The sequence below is a fragment of the Centruroides vittatus genome, unplaced genomic scaffold (assembly GCF_030686945.1).
Source record: "Centruroides vittatus isolate TY-2023 unplaced genomic scaffold, ASM3068694v2 contig_503, whole genome shotgun sequence".
NCBI lineage: Eukaryota > Metazoa > Arthropoda > Arachnida > Scorpiones > Buthidae > Centruroides > Centruroides vittatus.
In genome coordinates this window covers 76,749-90,843 of record NW_027122290.1, presented here as the reverse complement: position 1 = coordinate 90,843, position 14,095 = coordinate 76,749, and positions in this window count along the sequence as shown.

The following is a 14,095-nucleotide window of genomic DNA, read 5'->3' as shown; positions in this document are numbered from 1 at the left end:
CAAGTACTTGCAAGTAGCCATTATTACCAAATTATTGTGGTAAGTTCTAATGTAATTAAGTCCCTTTTAAAAAACCTTACTTTAGAATGAATTATTCTATTAAAAAATTATTACTGTAAGATTACGAGATGGAATTATGAATAAAACCAAACAAATGGTGACTTAAAATTTGATATTCTCCTATCGAGAGAAGTGCTATTATTATTAGTCATTGAACGTTCTTTAATATGCATAAGTATACAGCCTGAAAAAACATTATTGTTTGCATTAATTATAAATTCACTAGTCACACGACATACTCAACCATAGTATTGTCTGGACATTGCATTCCCGTATTTTGAGAAGGCGACTTAGAATAGTTAGAGAAAAGACAGGGTTCAAGACTTAAACCTCCACTCACTCACAGCTAATTCTAGGGGAGTGGACGTAATCTTTGATAGACGGATCTACTGGGCAATTTTTTTCTTAATATATAAACAATTAAAGTATACATTTTTTCTTTCTTGCGAAGACACAATGCAGTGACAGTAGATTTAAAACACTGGGCAAATTTTCATCCTTTATTCGGTTGGTATAAAGGATGAAAATTTGCCCAGTGTTTTCCTTCACTTTATCTTAAAGTAACTACGATTATTGAAAACAAACAGAAATAGATTTTAAATTGTTAAAAGAAAAGATACCGGAATTCTGGAATCACTAGAATTACCGTAATTGAATTCTGTCAGAAAAATATTTTAATTGTATTAATAGTAATAGCATAAAATCTTCTGTTAGATAACGTTATAAATTCACCTAATTTTTTGTACAAAGGAGTAGAATAATGCAGAAATAACATCATTTTATTTTTATTAATAACTCTGCTCTTTGCCCATACATTATTATTAGTTAACACATGTCGAATAATAATAATGTAAGGGCATAAACATTCGTTGAATAACGTTCAGTGTGCCCAGTCTATTTCTTTTAATTTCAAAACAAAAAAGATCAGCTATAATATAATAATCTTAATCGTTACTATCGTTACTTTTTGCCCGAACAACGCCGGGCTCATCTGCTAATATTTCAATACTTTATTACATTTATTATGAATTATTTATGCTCATTAATATCACATTTACGTGATGTTATATTCAAAACGAATAATTAGAAAAAAAACTGAATTGAAACAATGCGTCAAAAATTAATATTCACTAACAATGAATTCTATTTGTTAAAAATCTTTTATTGTGAATATTAATCTTCAGTTATAATATCGCTGATACAATTTCTTCTTACGTGGATCTTGCTTTTACAATTTACAGTTTAAGATAAGAGATGCCTTCAAAACTAAAAGATAAGTGTAAATTCAAATTTGATAAATGCAAGAGTTGTTATTAATGTAAAATCTTTTCATTTTCAGGTTTGAAGCAATCCAGCACAGAAGTGTGTGTCCATATTTAGCGTATCGCTGATTGATTACTCATGATTTTACTTTTATTTCAGGTACGGACTTACTTTAAAATATATAAATGGAGCCCATCATACTATTACGATTGCTTCGAAAAATAATTATTCGTGCCACATCTGTTGATGTGAGAAAAAATTTAATACAGTTGAATTGATAAAATATCGAAATATCCAATGCGTGATGACAGAGAAGTCTTGATAAATTAAAATAATTCTCATCGCAATTGAATTCAAAAAGTGCAGATTCATCAGCTTGTTCCATTTCCTACAGTTTCATCGCAAACATCGAAATGTTACATCCGATATAGTATGGACTGTACTACATTCAACATGTAAATATAGCAGATATTATAAACATTATTTTCAAAAGAATTCATCGATAGAAGATTGTGTGGAAAACCTTGTAAGCAAACAGTCAGATCAGGAGTACGAGTGTAGTGTGTTGGTCCTATCATGCATCATTCGAATTTGCAATACTAGTTTTAAACAAACTTTCGAATACATTTTCAATGTTTATATTATGGAAATGGCGCGATTCCAGTTTTTCCCGTAATGTAAATGCTGCCTAGACATTACGGGGTTTCTGGACAAACAAAAAACCCATGGAGAAGGGTGAGACCTTGATGATGGTTCCGTGGTTTCAAATAGAATCTATTTTCTGTTACTAACATCACCCGGCAGAAGAAATCATAAACCTTTTTAAAATATATTTATTTTTCACATTTATTCTTACCGGTAACGAAATGGATAAAACCGACTAACACTGGTAGTTCTTGTGGATTCGTGCCAAGATAACGAGCTGGTAACGTGAAGTTTCGGTGTTTGTTAAAGATAGTAACTTATTAATTAGAACAAGTTTCCCATAAAACATTTCGAGGATGACACTTTTCTCTCGGCAGGTCGTTCAAGTATCGTATTTTTCACAACTGTCAACTCGAATGTTTCGTAAAAACTTATTTACAGTATGCTATCAGGCATAATATTGTGCTTCTGACTCACAAGGAAGTCTGCTATTTTGCTTTTTGTTTTACTTTTTTCCGCTGTATGTAGCATAACGTGGGTCTTCATTACAAACTCGTCATAGGTACAGTACGATCAGGCTTGTAACGGGATGCGCGGGAGGAAAGATGTAGCCAGATTCCCTATTAAGACAGACCGCTATTCAAAAAGTTCATTGTGTTTCGTAATTCGTTTAGTTTATTTATTAAGAATTTTTTTAAATTACAATAAATGTATTTATTAACGTCTGTTAAAAATCTATACTTAACTGGTTTCTTACGTGTTTTGATCTGATATAAAATCTTGGTGTTCTGTTATGTACTCAGCCAAAACAATATTTGCATTATAGAAATAATATTAATAATAAAAATAAACAGGATATGACAAAAGAAAAACATGGTAGTATATTCATTTGATTGCAATTCTGGACGAAGAAAAACAAATATAGGAAAAACAAAAAGAAAATTGAAAATACGTATAAAGGAACATACGTGTGAATAATGCCTTCCGGGAGGCATTATTCCGCGTTACATCCATCGTAAAAAACGTGACCAACTACTAATAGTAAACAATGAGCTTACGCATTCCACAGGGCAAAATAGCCACAGAAATTGATGCCCAACATACTAGCAAGGCGTGTTTTTCGTTTTTCTGTTAAATGAAACTAATCTGTAATTCGGTGTATTCGCTCTTAGAATATAATTAACATTTAATGAATATAACAGAGATCTTATATTTAAAATCCTACAGATATTTATGAAATAAGGTGTTTTCGTTTATTTTATTAACTATATAATATTTCTAAATATATATTAACTATATATTTAGAAACATCGATCAAAAACCTCAGAAGTGGTCGACCGTTTAAAAGTATGACATTCTAAAGTCAGAATGTACGGATTTAGCGAAGAACTTTTAAGTTGTATTCGAGTTCTCTTTTGTTCGAACCAGAAAAATAAGTATTTCGCTATACTTGCGAATCTCACAAGTATAGAATACTTTTATAGAATAAGAATTACTTTTTAAATTTTTCCTGTATTATTGTATAACTCTTAAATTTTCTTTACATTGAATCACATTATCCTTGTACAGGTACGTTCGTGACACGAGTGTCTTATTTGTAAATTGGAGCTTTATCGCGCCAATCTTTACGCGCCAAAAAGAATGTAATGTTTCGAGAAATAAAACTATATTTTAATATTTTATACTATATTCATTTTAATTTATTAATGCTAATGATACATTTAAGTAATTTTATTTTTAAAAAATGTAATTAGTGACACAATTGAACTGAAACAATGCTTCAAAAAATAGTATGAAATAACAATAAATTCTATTTGTTAGAGTTGTTTTATTGTGGAAAATCAACATTCAAGTTTAATGTTTGCTAAGAGATATTTCTTTACGTGTGTTTCCTGCTTTAAATATTTAAAGTTTAAGATAATCGATGCCTTCGCAACTAAAAGATAAGTGTAAATCCAAATCTTCGATGATTTCAACAGTTATTATTAATGTGAAATATTTTCATTTTCAGGTTTCAAGTAGTCCAAAAGGGAAGTATCTGTCCATAATTAGCGTATTGCTGATTGATTTGTTACGATTTTACTGTTATTTAAGATACGGAGTTTCGTGTAGTCACTCGTTCCTCTGATGCAGCATCTAATTGTGTAATAATAGTTTTAGACGAAGTTTCGAACCCATTATCGACATTCGTGTTATGGAAATGGCGCGATTCGAGTTTTCCCGTAATGTGGATGCTGCCTAGACATTACGGGGTTTTTGAAAAATCAAAACACCCAAGGAGCCACCCAAGACGTGAGACCATGACGATGGTTTCGTGGCTTCAAATAGAATTTATTTTCGGTCACTAACTTCACCCGGCAGAAGGAATGAGAAATATTTTTTTAATGTATTTCTTTTTCACATTTTTTCTTTCGGTCGAGTGAATAAAACAACTTAAATCTGTTATTTAGTCGTGAGTTCGCGCCGAGACGACGGGCAGGTCCAGGAGTATGCAGGAAAATGTATATTTTATGAAGAAAAAACTCATGTTGTGCCATTGTAAAGGAAAAGTGAAATAAGCAAAATTAATTAGAAATAGAAAAAATGAAGAACATAAATTTCAAAATCTTTAAATAAAACAAAAATGAAAACGTGTTTTTCAACCGCTAGACCACGAAAAAATTTCATCGGTCGGCAGAAAAATATTTGATCGTACTGATACCAGTGCAATTGATTACGGGTGACATTTAATCATATTTATAGCGCGAAAAATCAATGACTAATGCCTTGATACTGTAAAATTTGCAGTTGATCACGATATTGTCTCGGGAACTCAAGAAGGATTAGTTAAAATACATGACAAAATAAATAATGCGTCGAAAATCTATGATACGAAAATAAACTACATACCATAAAACTAGACAATGGTGATAAATAATCACTGTAATGTTTTACAAAATTTTTTAAAAAGGGTGCTTTTAGTGGTCCTTCGTTCCGAGGTTGGATGGGGTCGGAAGAGTAACATCGCCCAGTGGCTCGTTATCTTATGAGCAAAAGGGGCAATTTTCCGGGAACTCCAAACCAATCTTTTATAAGAAAATATTTCCCCATAAAAACTCCCCTGAAGAAAAATAAAGTAAACGCTTTACATGAGGTCCCCTAATTCAAATTTACCGAGGCCTGGTTAAGCTATAACGCGCCACTGATCGCACCCCCATCATTACAGTGTGTTTGCACACAGACACGGTCGTGATTAAATTCTACATTTGATTATGCTTATCGCGTTCTGTTATGCTCCTGAAACATGACTAAAATATATATTCATAGATCTTAGGTATGTCCTCAAAGTTTTAGCCTTCTATTCTTAGTGTAAGTCGAAATTTTCGTGTATTGTCGTGGTATTGTTCTGTTATGTCGAGCCCTGGGGCTCTCACCGGGTGTTGGTCTTTGCACCCACGTTCGGCTTCTTAAAGGCTATCTCATTGTGTTCGGTTCATCGGGACCGAGTGTTCTGTCGGGCGCCTCTTCACTATCGGGCTCTGTTCCCCCACATTGGGAATGTTATGTTCTCATCTGGAGGGTTGTCCATCACGCGACCTTTCTTGTACCCCTGAACCTGTAGCAAGTCCTACATGGTACTCAGGGTCCCCCAAGACAGTGGTTCGTCAGTTTATGTTCATCTGCCACCCGTGCTTTACTCGGAATTCCATGTAACGGCGTTTGCTTCGTTGTGTTCTTTGTCCACTCCGAGTTGGTGTTTGTGTGCTACCTCTCCTTTGAGGGAGCATTTTGTTCTTGTTTTAGTTAAGTGTACTGTAATTGTCGGGTTTCATCTGTCACCTCCAATTTGGAGCACCCACACTGTTCTCTGTGGGCCTAGGCCCACGTTTTGTAAAAGCTTATCTTGACATTACTTATCTTTGCCCGGTACTTACCGCTCACGGCCCTCTTTTCACACTTTTCTATCATCCTTGCCCCATCTTCCCTCCCCCTCTCTTCCTCTTCTCACTTCTCTTCTAAGGCTAAGCCATAGGTACGGCCTTCTAAACTTTTATAGTAGTAGTAGTAATAGGATCGAACAGACCTACAATGGGGCAGCCAGGTGGCCATCGTAGGTTGCCACATGGATTTCTCGGCCATCCGGCTGCCCAGCCTTCTGTCTTAATTAGATATGCATGAAATTTGAGTTGCAAGACTTGATGACATGATAATTGTAACCATTTTAGATATATTACAATTGAAGACAGACCGTCTTAAAGTTTGATTTTAAGGTATATATTTTATTTTCAGTTGAAATTCGAAATTATAAGGTTAAATGAAATAAATAAAGTAACAATTTACTTACCGAATTAATTTTTTTCTGTTGAAAACCGCTCACTTAACGTGTAAGTATTGACAGCATTCCGAAAGAACAACTGCCTATTTATTAAATTGAAAGTGAAAGGATACACTAAGTACGGCATGCGGAATCATCTTTCATAACATCTACATTTATATATATATAGTATATATTAATTATTCAGTTATTAAAAGATAATAAATTCTGGTTTGAATTACATATCGTACTTCAAGATGTGTGTAGGGGTGTGCGCGCGTGGCACGATTTTGTACATCCTGTTTGAAGCGTAATAACTCCTGTGCTTTTTGTTGAAAATTTATGAACTTTGGCACGGCGGTATGTTTATTAGGGAATTGATGCTATTAAATTTTGGTGGTTAAAGGTCGAGGGGATAGGGAGATAATGAAGATCGTCTCTATCTTTAGTAGGGTCGGACTTAATGAAGATTTTCCTCGTTATTAGCATTTAAAATTTTTTATAAAACCTGTCCCTACCCTCCAAATTGAGCTATTTGCCATTTTATAATACTTAAAAATATAAAAAATTTTAAAATAAAATATGATAACAGATGATTCCACCAAATAGCAACTTGTTGCTGGATTTTTCAATATTTCGAATGTTGTTTTCTTCAATTTAAAAATATCAATACACTTAAAAAATTCACGTTATTTCTAAAATATAGTAAACTGTTGAATCACCGTACATATACAGAAAGATGTCATACAAAATACAGAAAACAGTAAAGACCCACTTGTGACGGGTATGCACATTTTAACATGAGGAAGGAAAGTATTCACATTAGCCTTAAGTTGTGAGGTTCCGGAAATGTCCCACTATTGGTTAATATTTGATATCTTCATTCCATAAAAGGAAATATTAATAATAACGAGCAATTATTTATTGTCATCCTCACAATTTCAGGCTACAATTTTTAATCATATCTTTAATTAAAAATATATTTTCTCCATCTCAAATCATTAGTGGCTTGCCCCTATACATACTACTTTTCCATTAAAAATAGTGTCGTACCGATCATCTAACTAATTAGACTCGGAAAAGGGAGGACCTAATTCTTAAGGCATTCAAAACGGAAAAGATCGGCTATAATATAAAAATCTTAATCGTTACTTTTTGCCCGAACAGCGCCGGGCTCATCTGCTAATATTTTAACAATTTCGATAATATTTATTATAGTTTATTTAAGCTAATTAATATCACATTTACTTGATGTTATATTCAAAACGCATAATTAGAAAAAAAATTGAATTGAAACAATGCGTCAAAAATTAATATTCAGTAACAATAAATTTTATTTGTTGGAAATCTTTTATTGTAAATATTAATCTTCAGTTATAATATCGTGATACAATTCCTTCTTTCGTGGGTCTTGCTTTTACAATTTACAGTTTAAAATACGCGATGACTTCATAACTAAAAGATAAGTGTAAATCCAAATTTGATAATTGCAAGACTTGTTATTAATGTAAAATCTTTTCATTTTCAGGTTTGAAGCAATCCAGCACAGAAGTGTGTGTCCATATTTAGCGTATCGCTGATTGATTACTCATGATTTTACTTTTATTTCAGGTACGGACTTACTTTAAAATATATAAATGGAGCCCATCATACTATTACGATTGCTTCGAAAAATAATTATTCGTACCACATCTGTTGATGTGAGAAAAAATTTAATACAGTTGAATTGATAAAATGTCGAAATATCCAATGCGTGATGACAGAGAAGTCTTGATAAATTAAAATAATTCTCATCGCAATTGAATTCAAAAAGTGCAGAATCATCAGCTTGTTCCATTTCCTACAGTTTCATCGCAAACATCGAAATGTTACATCCGATATAGTATGGACTGTACTACATTCAACATGTAAATATAGCAGATATTATAAACATTATTTTCAAAAGAATTCATCGATAGAAGATTGTGTGGAAAACCTTGTAAGCAAACAGTCAGATCAGGAGTACGAGTGTAGTGTGTTGGTCCTATCATGCATCATTCGAATTTGCAATACTAGTTTTAAACAAACTTTCGAATACATTTTCAATGTTTATATTATGGAAATGGCGCGATTCCAGTTTTCCCGTAATGAGGATGCTGCCTAGACATTACGGGGTTTCTGGACAAACAAAAAACCCATGGAGAAGGGTGAGACCTCGACGATGGTTTCGTGGCTTCAAATAGAATCTATTTTCTGTTACTAACATCACCCGGCAGAAGAAATCATAAACTTTTTTAAAATATATTTATTTTTCACATTTATTCTTACCGGTAACGAAATGGATAAAACCGACTATCACTGGTAGTACTTCTGGATTCGTGCCTGGACAACGGGCTGGTTACGTGAAGTTTCGGTGTTTGTTAAAGATAGTAACTTATTAATTAGGACAAGTTTCCCGTAAAACATCTCCAGGTTGACAGTTTTCTCTCGGCAGGTCGTTCAAGTATCGTATTTTTCACAACTGTCAAATCGAATGTTTCGTAAAAATTTATTTACAGTATGCTATCAGGCAAAACACCGTGCATATGACTTACAAGGAAGTTTGTTTTTTTGTTTGCTTTTTTTTTTACTTTTTTTCGCTTTATAAAGCATAACGTGGGTCGTCTTTACAATTTCATTATGGGTGCGGTTAGGCCTGTCCTAGAACGCGCGGGAAGACAGATGGGCCAGATTACCTATTCAGACGGACAGCTTTTCAAAAAATTTATTGTGTTTCATGATTCGTTTAGTTTATTTATTAAGAATTTTTTTAAATTACAATAAATGTAGTTATTAACGTCTATTAAAGGTCTATACTTAACTGGTTCTTTATGTGTTTTCACTCTGATATTAAATCTTGGTGTTCTATTACCTACTCAGCCAAAACAATATCTACATTATAGAAATAATAAAATACAGGAAATAACAAAAGAAAGAAAAGTAGTATACTCGTTTGATTGCAATTGTGGACAAAGAAAACTTTATATAGAAGAAACAAAAAAGAAAATTAAAAATTCGTATAAAGGAAAATACGTGGTAATAATGCCTTCCGGAGGGCATTACTTCGCGTTACGTCCATCGTAAAAAACGTGACCAACTACTAATTGTAGCCTGTTACATGAAATTAATCTGTATTCTGTGTAGTCCCTCTTAGAATATAATTAACATTTAATGAATATAACAGAGATCTTACATTTAAAATCCTACAAATATTTATGAAATAAGGGGTTTTCGTTTATTTTATTAACTATATATTTAGAAACATCGATCAAAAACTTCAGAAGTGGTCGACCGTTTAAAAGTATGACATTTTAAAGTCAGAATTTGCGCATTTAGCGAAGAACTTTTAAGTTGTATGCGGGTTCTCTTGTGCCCCTAATCAGAAAAATAAGTATTTCGCTACACTTGCGAATCTCACAGTACGTTTTAAATTTTTCCTATATTACTGTATAACTCTTAAATTTTTTTTACATTGAACCACATTATCCTTGTACAGGTACGTTCGTGACACGAGTGTCTTATTTGTAAATTGGAGCTTTATCGCGCCAATCTTTACGCGCCAAAAAGAATTGTAATGTTTTGAGAAATAAAACTATATTTTAATATTTTATACTATATTCATGCTTATGATACATTTAAGTAGGTTTATTTTTAAAAAATGTAATTAGTGACACAATTGAACTGAAACAATGCTTCAAAAAATAGTATGAAATAACAATAAATTCTATTTGTTAGAGTTGTTTTATTGTGGAAAATCAACATTCAAGTTTAATGTTTGCTAAGAGATATTTCTTTACGTGTGTTTCCTGCTTTAAATATTTAAAGTTTAAGATAATCGATGCCTTCGCAACTAATAGATAAGTGTAAATCCAATTTTCGAAGATTTCAAGAGTTATTATTAATGTGAAATATTTTCATTTTCAGGTTTCAAGTAGTCCAAAAGGGAAGTATCTGTCTATAATTAGCGTATTGTTGATTGATTACTAATGATTTTACTTTTATTTTAGGTACGGATTTCAGTAGTAGATTGCTCGTATGAAGCATCATTCCAATGTGTAATAATAATTTTAAACAAAGTTTCGAATCCATTATTAACATTTGTCTTATGAAAATGGCGCGATTCGAGTTTTTTCCGTAATGTGGATGCTACCTAGACATTACGGGGTTTCTGGAAAAACAAAAAACCCACGGAAAAGGCTGAGATCTTGACGGTGGTTCTGCAGCTTGAAAGGAAATTTATTTTTTGTCACTAACTGCACCTGGCAGAAGGAATCAGAAATATTTCTAAAATATATTTCTTTTAAACGCTTATTCAACAGTTGCGAATGAATAAAACAACGAAACGTTTTTATTTGGTTGTGGTTCTACGGGTTGGCCACGTGCGTTTTTCGGGTTTTCTAAACATTAGTAAAAACTGAATAGGAAAGCATTTCCTATAATTTGTATGTAATGCAGATAAACTATATTAGTGAGGCGATGGCCACCCTCTTTACGAGGAAGTTATTATTTTGTTTTTTATTTTCATCTGTAATTTATACTTATTTTGTGTTTATGACGAGTGCAAACTTTAATAAATAGACCAAAACTGTTGGGATATTATAAATTTATTGATCTGTCCGTTGGTTGGTATTGTGTCTTGAATAAAAATTAAAATTCTTAAACTATTTTTAAAATAAAGAAATTCAAATCTTCACAAATGTATAAGACAAAGAGACAAATTATTTATTAATCGATTACATTATCAAAACTGAACAACTCGATTAATATATAAACAATTAAAGTATATATATTTTTTAAACTTGATGAATATTTGATCCCTGAAGAGAATTGAAAAAAAAGCAAAATCAATTTAGTAAAATTAATTTTACATTTTACTCAATATGCAATAAAGATAAAGAACGAAGTAATTAGTTTGATTTAAAATGACATTATAATCTGCACGTTCTGAAGTACCTCAGTGTCGAAATTATGACAAATGAACACGGTTATTTTGGTTATATTTTTGAAATTGTTGTGGAGAATATTGAGATCATTTCATCCACACCAAACACACCGTTGCAGTGTATTTACGTGCATACAAATCATGAAACTACATTTTGTTACGTGAATAGGATTCGACTGTAGCAATCGCTTAGACAACTCATATTCTTCGATACTCTACAGAATCATTTTTACTTTCCGGTTGGTTATATATAACAGAGAGAAAGTTTGCCGATCGGTCGATCAAATTTGTGTAACAACGTGATTTCATTTGACTCTTTCACTTTTCCGTTTACGTGTAATACTCAATATTAATTAGCGATTCTCCTTACTCGAGGAGCAGTTTTATTTGTACCGTTTTCTCACTTACACGATATTTTCTTCATTTCCTCGAAAAACGTAAAAGCAGGGTTCGATTATATTTACATCGTTAAACTAAATAATATACAGTATATTACATATAATGATATATGTATATACGTTTTAAGCGTTGAAAACAAAAAATATAAATACATTAAAAGTACAGATATATAGAATTACACTGCAATTTGAAACGTTTGTACGCCTATAAAATCCTACTATCCTCTGCCTAATGCTGGCCAGTTCGAGGATCGTGTCTCCCGTGGCCTACAGATACGAGGATAGCCTGTTGTGACGGCAAGTGCAAAGTTGATCAGGTACTCAACAAGAATCGCCTCTTCTGTACCTAACAGGTGCAAGGATGGCTTTTGTTCTTCTGGCTCTGCTTTTTTTCTATCGCGATGTCCTAGTATTTTGTTCTAGATGCGAATTTGTTTAATGATTTATTCTCTCGTCCACTGTTGGGTTCTATAAAATTCATGAGTATCCTGCGATTTCTGAAACAGACCAATCACAGTCTAATCATGCTTAATGTGGAAATATGATTCACAGTTTTATATTCGTCATGACGACTTTCTGCTATAGTTTATTATACATAATTAAAATGGTAGTTTTCAGAAAGAAACGAAACACATTTAACGAGTTAATTTTATACCACAAAATTAAACACCTTCTTTCATAAATATTGTAGGGTTTTAAATATAAGATTTCTGTTATACTCATTAAATGTTAATTATATTCTAAGAGCGAATACACAGAATTACAGATTAGTTTCATGTAACAGAAAAACGAAAAACACCCCTTGCTAGTATGTTGGGCATCAGTTTCTGTGGCTATTTCGCCCTGTGGAATGCGTAAGCTCATTGTTTACTATTAACTATTAGTAGTTTGTCACGTTTTTTACGATGGATGTAACGCGGAATAATGCCTCCCGGAAGGCATTATTCACACGTATGTTCCTTTATACGTATTTTCAATTTTCTTTTTGTTTTTCCTATATTTGTTTTTCTTCGTCCAGAATTGCAATCAAATGAATATACTACCATGTTTTTCTTTTGTCATATCCTGTTTATTTTTATTATTAATATTATTTCTATAATGTAAATATTGTTTTGGCTGAGTACATAACAGAACACCAAGATTTTATATCAGATCAAAACACGTAAGGAACCAGCTAAGTATAGATTTTTAACAGACGTTAATAAATACATTTATTGTAATTTTAAAAAATTCTTAATAAATAAACTAAACGAATTATGAAACACAATGAACTTTTTGAAAAGCGGTCTGTCTTAATAGGGAATTTGGCTACATCTTTTTTCCCGTGCATCCCGTGACGAGCCTGATCGTACTGTACCTATGACGAGTTTGTAATGAAGACCCACATTATGCTCCATACAGCGGAAAAAAGTAAAACAAAAAGCAAAATAGCAGACTTCCTTGTAAGTCATATGCACAGTGTTTTGCCTGATAGCATACTGTAAATAAGTTTTTACGAAACATTCGATTTGACAGTTGTGAAAAATACGATAGTTGAACGACCTGCCGAGAGAAAAATGTCATCCTCGAGATGTTTTACGGGAAACTTGTCCCAATTAATAAGTTACTATCTTTAACAAACACCGAAACTTCACGTAACCAGCCCGTTGTCCAGGCACGAATCCACAAGAACTACCAGTGTTAGTCGGTTTTATCCATTTCGTTACCGGTAAGAATAAATGTGAAAAATAAATATATTTTAAAAAAGTTTATGATTTCTTCTGCCGGGTGATGTTAGTAACAGAAAATAGATTCTATTTGAAGCCACGGAACCATCGTCGAGGTCTAACCCTTCTCCATGGGTTTTTTTGTTTGTCCAGAAACCCCGTAATGTCTAGGCAGCATCCACATTACGGGAAAAACTGGAATCGTGCCACTTCCATAATATAAAACATTCATAATGTATTCGAAAGTTTGTTTAAAACTAGTATTGAAGGTTCGAATGATGCATGATAGGAGCAACACACTACACTCGTACTCCTGATCTGACGGTTTGCTTACAAGGTTCTCCACACAATCTTCTATCGATGAATTCTTTTGAAAATAATGTTTGTATTCTGTTATATTCACATGTTGAATGTAGTACAGTCCATACGATATCGGATGTAACACTTCGATAGAGTTAAATTACGTTTGCGATGAAACTAGAAAATGGAACAAGCTGATGATTCTGCACTTTTTGAATTCAATTGCGATGAGAATTATTTTAATTTATCAAGACTTCTCTGTCATCACGCATTGGATATTTCGATATTTTATCAATTCAACTGTATTAAATTTTTTCTCACATCAACAGATGTGGTACGAATAATTATTTTTCGAAGCAATCGTAATAGTATGATGGGCTCCATTGATATATTTTAAAGTAAGTCCGTACCTGAAATAAAAGTAAAATCATGAGTAATCAATCAGCGATACGCTAAATACGGACACATT